This window comes from Barbus barbus (assembly GCF_936440315.1).
Source record: "Barbus barbus genome assembly, chromosome: 16".
NCBI lineage: Eukaryota > Metazoa > Chordata > Actinopteri > Cypriniformes > Cyprinidae > Barbus > Barbus barbus.
The window spans coordinates 14,087,812-14,102,363 of record NC_136744.1 but is presented as its reverse complement, the minus strand read 5'-3'; the positions used below and the strand labels follow the sequence as shown (position 1 = coordinate 14,102,363).

Sequence of the window (14,552 nt, the reverse complement as noted above, 5' to 3'; positions counted from 1 at the left end):
CGACGATTCTGACCTATCCAGGAAAAGTGAGGGAGCGATATGGCTGGAGCTTATAGAAGTGGCTGTGCCTTGATGTCATAATGTGAACAAAGACAGACTGGCAGGCAGGTGCAGACTGTGGGGTTTCAAGAAAAATAAGACCTTATACCTGTCTGGAGCTGCTTGTTTAAAGCTACGAGCCTTTGGGGAGGTTTTCTCCTTCTAAACTGCCCTCAAAACAACCAAGGACTCAAACACCCTAATTGCACACCTTCTGTTACTGGCTATTCAGAATAAATGCCCAGCCACTTGACATGTTTTACCATAAGTGGCTCATATATTACAGTACCCAATTGCTGATTTTATACACTGCTCAGTATCTCAGATGAGATCAGTTGTGTCCCTGAGACAGGAAGGAAGACAGACAAGGCTACTGATGCTTCTCTTGTTGTCCTTGAGAAAACACTCATATTAAACTGCCTCAGCCACAGGTTCAGTGGAAATGTGCCTCAAATTGTGCTTACTGTCCCCTGAAGTCGACCTGGGACGAGGGCTAGCGATGAAACATAAATCTACTGAATGAGACTGTCTCAGGTATTTATCTGTCTTACCGTGGAGGAAGTTTAAACACTCTTCATGGAACTCGGCAGTATCTGTCTCTCTATCAAGGAGAAGTGTGGCGATTGTACTTGCTTTTTCTAAATGTAATTGCACCCTATAGCCTTGTAATGCCTTGTAAATCCTGAGGCTTAGTGCTATGCAACATAAGAATAAATACCGCCAAACTAATGCTGAGAATTATGACACTGTTTTTCGTTTTTTGGCAGGCAACCATAATAGTTGATAGCTGGTTTGTTTGCTTTGCACTAACAGAGAGAAAACCGATTTAAACAGATTTATTCCTGATGCATTCAAAATCTGCATACACCTTTTACATTCACTCCTGGGTCAAAAGTGACATATGCAAAGAGTTTTTTTTTTTTTTTTTAAGTTTTTAAAGTCGATGGTGCATTAATCACCGTTTTATTAATTAAAAAAAAGTTTTTTTAAAGTTTTAAAAGTTTTAAAATTTGAAATGATTCATGAACTACTGCAAAACTACTATGCAAGAAAACTATTTTCTCGTAGTATGAACTCCAAACATCAAAATAATAACCAACACTTGCAGTTATATAGGTACATTTAGTTCAAGCCTCTGTTTTGAGTACTACTATAGAATGTGTGATCAATGCAAATTTAGAGACCAATCAGAACCTATAGGTGGAACTATCTTATGTATTTTAAGAGCTATAGATAACTAAAAATAACTACTAGTAAAGTCCAATTTTAAGATAGAGAGAACATTTAGATAGAGAACATGACCTCCAATATTTAGGTCTGAAAGTGCTGATAAGGGGTTTGGTTGAAGGGTCGCGACATTGCCAATCACAAGATGATATCACTTTATCTTGAGGAGGACACCTTTCAAGATTTTCGCTTTGCAATGGAGAACTTGACATCTCATCAAAAAATAAAATAAGCCTTGGAGTTGGGGGATGGGACAAGGGTGTCTTGGCACCATCCTCCTCACTCTCTCTCATCAAGCAGAGAAGTGTCCTTCAGAGTTCTTGAACCATGTCCTTGACTGTGTCCTTCTAAGCATCCCCAGTCACATACACACACAACCTCACTGAGTCTAAATCAACTACTGTAGGAAAGCATTTAATTCCTTCCCTTTCATTTTTCTTTTATTTTGTCAGCAGACAGACACACCCCCACTGACAACTCCCTGTCAGAAATAAGATGGATTCCATTTTTCCTGTGGATTCCATTTTGCCAGTCCCATACAAATGTTATACGCTGTCACTTTCAGACCTTAAAGATGTAACTTGAATATGACAATGAATAAATTATTTCCTTCAAATACTGTGATGTTCAATAGTGTTTCCTTAGCCACTGCACTGATCATCCCTTTTTTTACTGTCAGTAAAGACAGGTTCTTGAGTTGGCTATAAGGTTCTTTGAACTGCATATTGGTTTCTGGGTTCTTTAAAGTTTCAGTACATAATCAGTGCAAAAAGTGTAAATAGTTCTAAGGCATCATACAGGAAGCACTCGTTAAGTGCATTGCAGTATAGCGTAAAAGTCAGAAGATAATACCTATGCTAAATAAATAGTAATTTATTTGTTTATTTGGAATATTTGGAATTAAATTCATACACATTTCCATTCAGCATGGATGCATTAAATTGATCAAAGGTCACTGTGAGACATTTATAATGTTACAAAAGATTAAATAAAATGTATTTCATTTCAAATAAATGCTATTATTTTGAATTTGTCAATCAAAAATAATCATGTATCAGAGTTTCCAGAAAATATTAAGCAGCAAAACTATTTTCAACATTATCAGGATGTGATTTCTGAAGGATCATGTGATACTGACGACTAATGCTGCTGAAAATTCATAGGAAGGTATTTCACTTAAAAAAAATATTCAAATAGAAAGCTGTTACATTTTAATATTACTTCACAATGTTACTGTTTTTAGATGTATTTTTGATCAAATACATGTTGCCTTGGTGAGAATAAGAGACAACCAGGGAAAAATGAAGTGGTCAGCCAAAAAGAGAAAAGCAACAACAGACTCTTCCACTGCAGACAACACAACTGATTGTAATAGGAGCAATTTAGTATTATCGCATTGTGATGCACCACTTGCATCCAGTGCAGACATGCTGTCAGCCTGTAAAATGCTTTTTTTTGTTTTCAATTGTAACCTTTGAAGTGAACAGCTGTTCAGTCTACTCAAACCTGAGAGTCGTCACATTTCATCATGTGGCGAATCGAAATCTAACATAAAAGAAAATGTACAGCTCTTGCACAGACGTTCCTACAATATAGAATAATTCCAGATATAGACTTTAATATCTGAGTGGGCTGTTGTTGCTTTCATTATCTTCAGTATCACCTGTTCAACACAAATGCTCGCTGGCTCATTAAAAGTTTCTGCCTATGTGCTCAAAGAAAATGGGACTAGAGTTGAGCAGAAGTTAAATACTGGCCATGCTGGTCTGAGCATATCAAACAACCCTCTCATCTCACAGGTGTCATGAATTAATCTTTCAGCCTAAGCTAACATGTCTGTACTAGCCTATATCACACAACAAAGAAACTGAAGGAACAATTTTTTTCTCCACTCTTTTCTAAACTCTTTTCAGATGTTGACAGCAATTTCAGACATTCACAGGCAGTGAGCGTACAATGAGAAGAATAAAAGATGCAAAGCACAAAGAAACGATCGAATGAGATCATAGGATAAGAACGGAAGATCTTCCTGTGAGTAAAATACAAAGCAGAAAAGCAGGAAGGAGGACAGCAAATTTCCCTGAATTTCCTCTTATGTTCTGTTAGAAGTGTACTGCTTTTCTCCACTGTCATTCTCTGGTGATGTGATGCCGAATGGAAGGTTTCCTCAGCCAGATGGCAGCAAACTCCCTGAGCTCCAACTAGAAGGTCCTGTAATGCAGACTGGAGGCCTCCTGTCCTGTCCTGTCTCCGTGTTCCTTGAGGCCTCCAGAGCGCCCACCCCCCCTCCCCGTTCGGATGTTGCTAGGCATGGGACACGCCTTCCGGGGGGGGGGGGGGGGGGGGGGGGGGGGGTTTGGTTGGGGGAGTAGTGTCAGACTTGTGTCCCTATGTCTTGTGTTTCCCTACCTCTTGTGCCCTTATTTCAAGATTTTTATTTGTCACAGAGTATAACCAGCAGTGAAATGTAAGTCAGGTCCGCTCCAAGGACAGTGCAATTATATAGAATACAAACAAAATACAAAAAAAAACAAAAGTAGAAAAAATAAAATAAAAGATAAAAAATATAAATATAAATGTACAGGTCAGTATGTTGTTGGTTTAAATAATAATAATAATAATAATAAGAATAAGCAGGAACGTGCAAAAGAATGTGCAAAAAAGTTGTACAGGGTATTTACATAGCAGCAATACGAGGTATAAAAAATGATGAATAACTTATTGATATTAGTGATATTTAAATTGAGTCATGTGATGTTATGAGACCGAGTTAGAGTTTAGGAGCCTAATGGCCTGGGGGAAGAAGCTCCTCCTAAGTCTCTCAGTTTTTGCCATCAGGCTACAGAAGCGCTTACCAGATGGTAGCAAAGTGAATAGACGGGTACAAGGGTGATTTGAGTCCTTGATGATTTTGACAGCTCTACTTTTGCAGCGTTTGAGGTAGATGTCCTGCATAGAGGGGAGAGCAGACCCTGAGATGCGCTCAGCTAAGCGCACAACTCTCTATAGAGCTTTGCAGTCCTGATTGGGGCGGTTTCCATACCACACTGAGATACACTTATTTGTTTTTTCCTGCCCTCATTATGTTTAATTGAGTCTTTCCCTCATTAAGTGGTGTACTTAAAGTGTGTTGAGTTCATATTTGGTAGCTGAGCTGAACCAGACAGTTATTGAAGTGCAGAGGATGGATTCAGTGATGGCAGAGTAGAACTGTTTCAGCAAGTCCTGTGGCAGGTTGAACTTCCTCATCTGGCGAAAGAAGTACAAACTCTGCTGGGCCTTTTTCACAATAGAGTCAGTGTGAATGTCCCACTTCAGGTCCTGATAAATTGTGGTGCCCTGGAACCTGAATGACTCCACTTCAAATGATTTCATGACCACAGATGTTAGAGCCACAGGTCTGTAGTCGTTAAGTCCTGTAATCTTGAGTTTCTTTGGAATGGGGATTATGGTGGAGCGTTTGAAGCATGAGGGAACTTCACACAGCTCTAGTGAACTGTTGAAGATCTGTGTGAAGATGGGGGCCAGCTGGTCAGCACAGGATTTCAGAGAGGCTGGTGTCACACCGTCTGGGCCTGGTGCCTTCCTTCTCTTGTTCTTTTTGAAGACCTGGCGCACGTCATCTTCTCTTATCTGCAGTTCAGGTGTGGGGGAGAGGGGGGTTGCAGAGGTGTGAATGGTGTTTTTACAAACCTACAATAGAACTCATTAAGATCGTCTGCCAGTTGTTGATTCTCCACAGTGCTGGGGGTGATGTCTTTCAGACCTTTCCACACTGAAGCCGTGTCACTGGAAGAGAATTGGATCCTTAACTTATCGGAATAATTCCTCTTTGCCACTCTGATCTCCTTTTTCAGTGTGTATTTGGCCTGTTTATACAAGACTCTGTCCCCATTCCTGTAAGCATCTTCTTTGGCCTGACGAAGCTGTCTGAGTTTTGCAGTGAACCACGGTTTGTTGTTGTTATAAGTTAGATGAGTCCTGGTAGGAATGCACATATCGTCACAGAAACTGATATATGATGTTACAGTCTCTGTGAGCTCGTCCAGATCATCAGCAGCTTCAAAAACACTCAAATCAGTAAGGTCGAGACAGGCTTGTAAAACCCGCTCTGTCTCATTAGTCCATCTCTTTATAGTCCTTAATATAGGTTTAACAGATTTAAGTTTCTGCCTGTAGGTTGGAATAAGATGACTCAAACAGTGATCAGAGTTTCCTAAAGCTGCCCGTGGGACAAAGTGATATGCATCCTTTATTGTTATGTAACAGTGATCCAATATATTACTGTCTCTGGTGGGACATGTAACATGCTGTGTCTGTATTTTGGCAGTTTGCAGGAGAGATTTGCTTTATTAAAGTCCCCAAGAATGATTAAAACAGAGTCCGGGTGTTGTTGTTCTGTGTCTGTGATCAGATCAGCGAGTTTCTGTAAAGCTGTGCTCACATGCGCTTGCGGTGGAATGTAGACACTCACGAGAATGAACGAGCAGAACTCCCACGGCAAGTATAAAGGTTTACAGTTGATGAAAAGCGTTTCTAGATCTGAACAGCACATCTTTAACACAGTTACATCTGTAAACCACCTCTCATTGATGTAGAAGCATGTCCAGCCGCCGCGCGATTTCCCCATTGATTCTGCATCGCGATCTGCTCTGATCAGCATGAAATTAGGCAGATGTAACACGCTGTCTGGAATGGTGTCGTTCAGCCAGGTTTCCGTGAAACACAGAACAGCAGAGTTTGAAAAGTCCTTGTTAAACCGGGAAAGCAGAAGGAGTTTGTCCGTTTTGTTGGGTAGAGAGCGGAGATTCGCCAGATGGATGCTCAGCAACGGCATTCGAAATCCACGCTGTCTGAGCTTCACGAGTGCTCCGGCTCGCTTCCCCCGTCTGCGCATCCTGAAGCGTATAAACAGCGCTGCAGCTCCGCCGAATACTATGCTCAGCAAAACATCCGAATAATCGAAAACCAGTAGAAGATTTTGTGGAGTGTTCAGCAGTTCTTCCTTGGGGAAACTGATCGTGTTAGACAAACAATAAACAGGAAAAACTAACTAAAACACTAAAACAACTGGAGAGCCAAGCACAATGGCTGCCATGCGCAGCACCATCTTGTTGATAAGCGTCAACAGATCAATCGCATACTCAGATTGGCACAAATGGACTACAGTCAACTTGAGGAGTTCACCCAGGACATCAAGATGAAGCTACAAGCGCGGGCTCAGCGGTTGCGAAGGTACAAAGAATGCCAGCAACAGTTCTACCAGAACAAGCTGTTTAGAGAGGATACCAAGAAAATCTACCAGCTTATGAACAAACAGCAAGATGCCACCTCTGAACCACCTTCACAACCAGCTGTCGAGATATTCTGGCGCAGCATCCTCGAGGATAATGTCAAACATAACAACGAAGCATTGTGGATCAAGGACGAGGAGAAAGCAAACCTAAGCTTAACACAGCAAACATGGACTGAGCTTACTTCCACTGACATGCTCAGAATAATCAAACAAGCACAGAACTGGAAATCCCCTGGTCCAGACAAGCTGCAAAACTTCTGGCTTAAGAGTTTTAATGCTCTACATCAACACCTGACAAGAGCAATGAACGAAGTTTTGCAAGACCCAAGATCCATCCTTGAATGGATGACGACTGGAGTCACATTTCTTCTTTATAAGAGAAAGGATCCTAGAGATCCCAAGAACTACCGCCTGATAATCTGCCTACCGACAATGTACAAGCTTCTTACAGCAGCTGTGTCCGAGAAGGTATACGACCACTTGCTGACAAACAACATCCTCCCAGATGAACAGAAGGGCTGCAGGAAGGGAGCCAGAGGATGTAAAGATCAACTCCTCATTAGCAAGATGGTAACTGAAGATGCCAAGAAACACAAAAAGAACTTGAGCATGGCCTGGATTGACTACAAGAAGGCATTCAATACTATATCCCTCACTCATGGACCTTGGAAACTCTAAAGATCTATCGAGTGAGTCCAACCATGATTCAGTTCATTGAAGCATCATTAAAGGAATGGAAGACAGATATGCACCTTTTCCACCAGAAAGGCAGCATCAAGACAGGATCATCTGGCATCAAACAGGGAATCTTCCAAGGTGACTCACTAGCTCCCTTGCTGTTCTGCCTCAGCCTCATACACCTCTCTAACACGCTGAACAGGCAAGGTATTGGATATGCAATTGATGACAAGAACACTGTGAGCCATGTGTTGTATATGGACGACCTCAAGATCTTCGGTAGAGACAAGAAGCAGCTCAGGCAGGCAATGCACATCCTGAAGACGTTCAGTGATGACATCCGAATGGAGTTTGGAAAAGACAAATGCCCAACTGTTTTTTTTTCAAGAGAGGCTTACGAGTCAAAAGCCATAACATCCAGCTGAGCGGAGGTTCGTCCATCAAGAACCTTGAGCAGGACAAAGTGCACAAGTACTTGGGCATTGATGAAGGCGATGGTATTCAGCAAAATGAGATGAAGAGTAAAATTGCAAAGGAGTACTATCGCCGTGTAGAATATCAGAGACTGAATCAGACAAATTTAAGATGCGATCAGAACATTTAAACATGAGGAGCTGGAATTCAGAGAGGCCCAAGAAAACAGGACAACGTTGTAAATCAGATTCCCAGCTCCAACTAGTCTGAAGCAAGCAAACTAACCAGCAAGCCTCTTTCACAAAACAGCTTACAACCTTGAGACAAAAGAACACTTATTGATAATTCCAATTCAGGAAGGAGACTGTCAAATTTGTTGCAAATAATCAAGATTGATGGTCAAAGAGATGGCTATCACGTGTTCCACGATTGAATTCACAAGCTTCCTTAGACTGACTTCTCCCCCACATAGAAGACAGACCAAACCAAAATTCCTTTGTCTAAAGAACATGCCTTCGTTCTCCATAGAACTATACAAAAACGTTCTTTTTCATATGCACATAAAATCATCCTAAAAGGACATTTCTATGCAGAACCCCATATTATGTTTGTAACCCACATATTAGACTATCATGTTTTAATCAACTATTATGTATGTCTTTTTAATCATTATTGAATAGCTGAATAATTCATATGCGTGTTTGGTATGTTTGAGTTTGAAAAATCATGCTTTAAATGTTTCTTCCAATCAATTCTTTGTCAAATGCATCAGTCTTGTTATAGAAATAATGTTCAAAAGTATACTTTGCAAGAGCCTGTAAAGTTCGGACTTCTGACTGAACAGATAACATGTTGATTTATTAGTGGGGTGGAGAAACAAAGCAATACCCCGAGCAAGGACAATATCTAATTGGTCCAGACGTCCAGATAGGACGGTCTGAAAGCCGAGTTTAAAAACTCAGGACACCATCAAACTTTCTCTTCTTAAAAAGGCTCTCTTACAACCTCTTGGTCCTCTCCCTTCTCCTCTTCTTCTCTTTTGCCACCGCGTTGTGACGCTGCTCTTTGAGCGTGCTCTGGCCCACATGCCAGCTGCCATCACAATGAGAAGAAAAACAACCTAGCCTCTTTACATCCTTTTATTCTTTTACTTTATTTTCTTTTCTGTTGTGAGTTTCGTGTATTCAGTTAAGTTTTGCCGCCACACCTCATCTCCGAGTTCAACTGGAGTCTGTGACCGACTCAAAACTTCTACCAGCCACAACTCCATTGGCTTCCCAAGACGTCACTTCACAACTACTGAACTCTCAACCAATCAGACACTTCGGGGAACCCCCTTTCTGCAACGATGACGACACAAAGGAAACCCCTTAACACAGGCAAAGCAAGCAAGTAACACCTCCAGGTTCTAATTGTATTGGTGTATTTAATACAAATTTTAGCCTCATTGAGAAACTCAAAGTGAGGGTTAAATAAGTGATTGATGGTTGTTCAAGTCTATGCAATTGAACATATTGCTGTAAACTTGGGATTTCACATTTCCATTCTCTTAAACTCATCCTCATCCTGCAATGTGTGAATGTGTGAATGCTTGTGTTCATGTGTTAGATTAGTTTATGTCTTAGGTTTCTATAAATAAAATATTATTTATATTGAAAAGAGAAGTATCTTGTGTTTTGTGCTCACAAGTTAATGTCTTAAACTGCCGATCTTGTTACTGTGCTATTAAATAGTGTTTTCACTATATTTTGGATTTTAATATCCAGTGCAGAGTTGACGTTATATGGCTTGGTCAATGAATCGCTACCGCCTCAGTGATCAGCTATAAAACAGTGATTCTGTTCAAATTCCTTATAAAATCATAAATGATTCCCTTTGAGCTAAATTCAACTATTTGCTTTAAATTACATATTAATATTACGTTTTTTATTACGTTACAGAACCTGGGAATCAACATCAGCAGATCCTGGAACACGAGAACACAGACAGTGCCAGTTGTGATAGTGCCCTGAGATGCATCAAGAAAGGTTTCCACCAATATCTGGATCAGATCCCAGGGAAGCCAAGTGCCTTTGAAGCTCAGAAGATTGTGCCGTGTGGGACCGCACACATCCTATGCAAAGTACTCTCTTAGAGAGGAACTCCCAAGGACTCTGGTTGAGTCCTGGATGATAACCGAGAGAATCTCGTGGAAAAAAAGATAAAAAAATAAAATATAGAAATGTTTCTTGAGCACCAAATCAGCATATCAGAATTATTTCTGAAGGACACTGAAGACTGGAGTAATAACTGCTGAAAATCCAGCTTTGACATCACATAAATTCATAACATTTTAAAATATATATATAAAAACTGTATATCAAAACAAAGAAAAAAAAAACATATAATTGGAAAATAGTTATTTTAACTTGTAATAATATATCGCAATTTTACTCTTTTTATTATATTTTTAATCAAATAAATGCAGTCTTGGTGAGCATAAAAGTCTTGAGAGAGATGTTTACTAAGTGAGCTTCAAAAACAGCTGAGGCAGCTCTCTGTCTAGGTTAAGTCCCAGTGCACTGTAAGTCATGAATTATAGCTCTGAATCTATAAGACACAAAACAACCATTTGTAGGATTTGATTTAAGTAAGATTTATGCAGTGGTTGTGTCAGAATATAATCTAATTTTTGAGCAATACAACTCAATGAGGCTTAATGAGACCCCAATGAGTGATCGTTCATTGCTAGCTCAATGTTAACGCTTTACCTAGCTGCAGAACCTTTAAAACAAAACTAAACACATTTCTGCACTCCTGATCCGAAAATAAATATGTAAATGAACCCACAAGAGACCATAAACTCTCTACCCATAGAGAGCCTGAGGCTACAAACGACCAGCTGAACCCCATTTACTTACACCAACAGCATCAGAGTCAATGACTGGATGAGTTTTGGATGCATATGTGCATGTGAGCTATCACAGGCGAGTGGGTGGCTTTGAGAATGCCATGGCAGTAGAATCAGTTTAGATTCACATCTCAAGGAGAGAAAGCCCCTGAGCAGTCTCAGAGCCATTCGGTTGTTCATTCCTAGAATACTCAACCAGAATGTTTTAGTCCAACATTAATTAGTTTTAGATTTAAAGATACACAAAAAGCTTAGGAAGCAATGCATGAGATAAAATGTTGCAGCTAAGTGATTATTCATGATGAAAAATACTGTGCATAACAATGAAAATTCCAATATTACAACTACATCTGCTACATTTTCACTACAAATGCGAGCAAATTCATTTCCAAACCTGATTTATAAGTGTTACAAATGTGCGCTCATCTATAAATGTCACATTTATGATAAATTGGGGGTTTCCTCATGAAGATGACATGGTGTAAAGTAATTAAACTTTTTCTCTCTCTACACAAAGACACACAAAGGTTGCCCCTGGTCTTTATCTGATCACCCCCTCCTGACCACTCCTCCTCTACGCAGTGGAGTATTAATGGAAAATGAAAATGCAATGGATATGTTCAAGATGGTATGCACAATTCAGATGTCCAGTTGGGTTCCTGCCCCAAAACAAGCAACATGATAGTTTTTATGAGATCTGCCATTTTAAGTATGATCATAAACTACAATCACTCTCTAAAAAAAAAATGGATAACAAAGCCTAATCAAATATCTCCACATCCCGTAAAGCTTCTTCCTTCTCATAAATGTCGGAAATTTAATACAGTCTTATTTGCTCATAATCTTGCAGCTTGTACATAACAACATGTACTATTGTGCTATAAGCTTTTTCAATACTCTTGTCCAAGCCTCAGATAAGTACAGTAATTACATTAGTATATTTGAGTTTGGCAACAATACTGATTCTGAGATTGTTCTCATCTAGTTTTCACTGCATTATTCAGTGTCTGCCATTATAAAAACTTTAGTGATAAGAGGCATTTGGGACATGAAATCAGCTCTCATCACACCAAGAAAACCTGCTGGCAAAGGCACAGCTGCAGTTTTACAATCATAATAAATTAGCAAATAAAAACCTTGAAGAAAAAAAAAACACATTGTCTCTCTCCATACTCTCGTTTTGCTGGATTTCCTTGCCCTTTTCGCTAATATAAACAATAATTACAAATGAAAAATATCAGAAATGGTCACGCTGGCCTGGCTGAGCGGTCACAGCTGGACAGAGAAAGCGTTTTGCCACCCTGCTTTACAAATCAGAGATTAAAATAAGCTCCTGAAAGGCCAGCCACAATGTTCACCCAAAACCCCCACCTGCTTTCACTAAGAATGCCACCGAATTTCACACACAGACTTTGTGGCTCCAAAAAAAGAGAGAATGTGAGATATAGAGGATGACAGGGAAAAAGAGTGAGACGGTGAAAGACTTTGTGAAAAACTAATAAAAAAAGCTTTCTCACACCAGATGCAAACATATTCTAGTGAAATATTTCTAAGGTTTTCTCAACCTTTTTAGGTCTATGACCCATTTTTAAGTTCCAAGATACATACGACCCACAACCTCACCTATATACAGCATTAAGCCTCACAGACAGCAAATTAAGTTGTAAAATATAAGAAAACATTTTGCCAATTGTATAATTATTGACTCAGTAACTGTAACAAATAATTTGGGCATCCCTTCACTGGCACTCATCCTGTCTAATGGGAGGATTGAGGGTTGTGTGTCACACTGCAGCTTGTCAAAGTCCGACATGATAATTAAAAGCGTATTCATCTCATCTCCGCTGTTCTGTCCAACTTGGAACAATATTTGGTCCTGCAATGTAATGTAATCAAGAGCGCTGAATCCTGCTTTACACAAATAAGTGCCAGCAAATGGTACACTCATCTTAAGATTCACTCTTTGATGCACCTTGTGAGATGGTGTGTTTGGACCTTTGCATCTACACACTCACACACACACATAACCACACACACACACAAAATCTATGCAAAATAATCTTTAAATAAATAAATGATTAAATTAAAATGATTTAATCTAGCAGAACTTTGCCAGGTATAAAATGAGTTAATGTAATGCCAAAGCAAATGTAAAGTGATGCCATTTAAAACTACCAAACTGAGATAGATAGATATATAGATATAGATATATAAAACATTTGAATGAACTTGAATTAAGTACTACACAATTATTGTGAATTCATAAAAACATAAAAAACTGAACTACCATTCAAAGTTTGGTGTCAGGAAAATCTGCATTTAAAAAAAAATATGAATATGCTGTGTGTGTGTGTGTGTCTCTCTCTCTCTCTCTCTCTCTCTATATATATATATATATATATATATATACACATACACACATTATATATACATATACATATACACACACACACACAGACACACACAGTATAATGCACACACACAATGTGCATCTTTGGTGAGCTAATGTGAATGTGGGGCTGTAACCCCAAGGTTAAGAGCCTCTGCCTCAGAGATTATTGAATGCCATTACTGGTAAACATCTTCTGCATCCAATTCCAAATAAATACATTGAAGCACAAAGCACCTGCAGCGCTAATTTCATTTCATGAAGGCTGTCAGGACTTTATCTACAAGTTGTGTGAACAACAGATCCTATTAACGTTCAAGTTAGAGGCCTAATAAAAAGTTCACTAAAAGTTCACCAAAACTGATGAGTCAGTGTTACAGGTGGACTCCTGTAATACCCACCTGCCATTCAACATTAGGGTCTGATGTCAAACAGCACTTTACCTGTCTTTTTCTTTCCACGCTTTTGCAGGCAAATGCACACACACACACACACACACAAATGCACTAACATACCTAAGGACTGACTCGCACACACGTCTTCGTGGGCAGACTGGATGTGGGTGACTCATCAGTTTAGCTGCCTAAGGCTACAATCGGTCTCAAGAATCTTTTCTCAAGCTTTTGAGACTGTTTCATGACATACCAGTAGATGACACAGCCAGAAAAAAAAAAAAAAAAAAAAAAGACCCACAATGTCTAAATTGGACAGCTGTATGCGATGAGAACAGGCATGGCCATGGGATCCCGACAGTCATGAATAATGACTATAGCGGGTGCAAAATGGTCTCTCACTGGCTCATAGGTCATGTTCAGCCTGAGCTATAGTAAGGATATGGGTGAGTAAAAATGATTTGCGGCCTGTGGTAGGCATAGGATCAGAGTAATCTATGAAAAGCAATAGGCCATGTTTAATATAGAGGACATCTAGTTTTATGCTATGATATTTCGAAAGTGTCGTCAACAAAAAATGTTGAGTTATGTTCAACAAACGCAGGCTAACTGTGTAAGTTGTACTTCAATGTGAGCAAACAAAGTTTGAAGCGAGTATGGCTTGTTCACATTTGATATAATCAGCGTACTGTATGTCTCTGTATTGAGCGAGGGTATCAGGCGCTCTCAGGCAGCGTCTTCAAATGTGCTAGAATGAGCCATTAAGATATCCATTTTCATCAATCCACTACCATTAAAGCCATACAAGCATAACGTCTTCTGCTGAAGCGCTGCCGTGACCTTTATTTTCACTTGGTGGTCAGTATTACCATCAGTTTAGCAGTAACAACGAGACATTTGCTGTAACAGCTGCCATTACAAGTGATATGGCATAGTTTGACCAGTATTCTGAGGTGGAAATGATCATTGGATATGCTGAGACAGCTGGTGGACAGACGCAGCAGGATAGAACCAATTACTGTCCTTTCTCCTCCCTTCCCTTCTGTCTTCACTTTCCTTTGCTATTCATGTTACATCAGAGATACAAAAGTCTTTTATGAACCGTCAGACTGTACCTATCAGCACTATCTCAGCTCCCCATTGTTTGTCATTGTAAGGATGATGCTGTGGTCCTCCCAGGGAATTATGGGTAATAACTCTGAAGTGCTTGTGGCTTGTGAATAAAGG

At 39.7% G+C, this 14,552-nt stretch overlaps 1 protein-coding gene across 1 annotated transcript in view; it reads right to left on the bottom strand.

Moving 5' to 3' along the window:
- LOC306882263 (pro-neuregulin-3, membrane-bound isoform-like) overlaps positions 1–14,552 on the bottom strand; it is a gene marked incomplete at both ends in the record, with an annotated part of 327,414 nt that overhangs the window by 23,651 nt on the left and 289,211 nt on the right. The window lies entirely within an intron of this gene.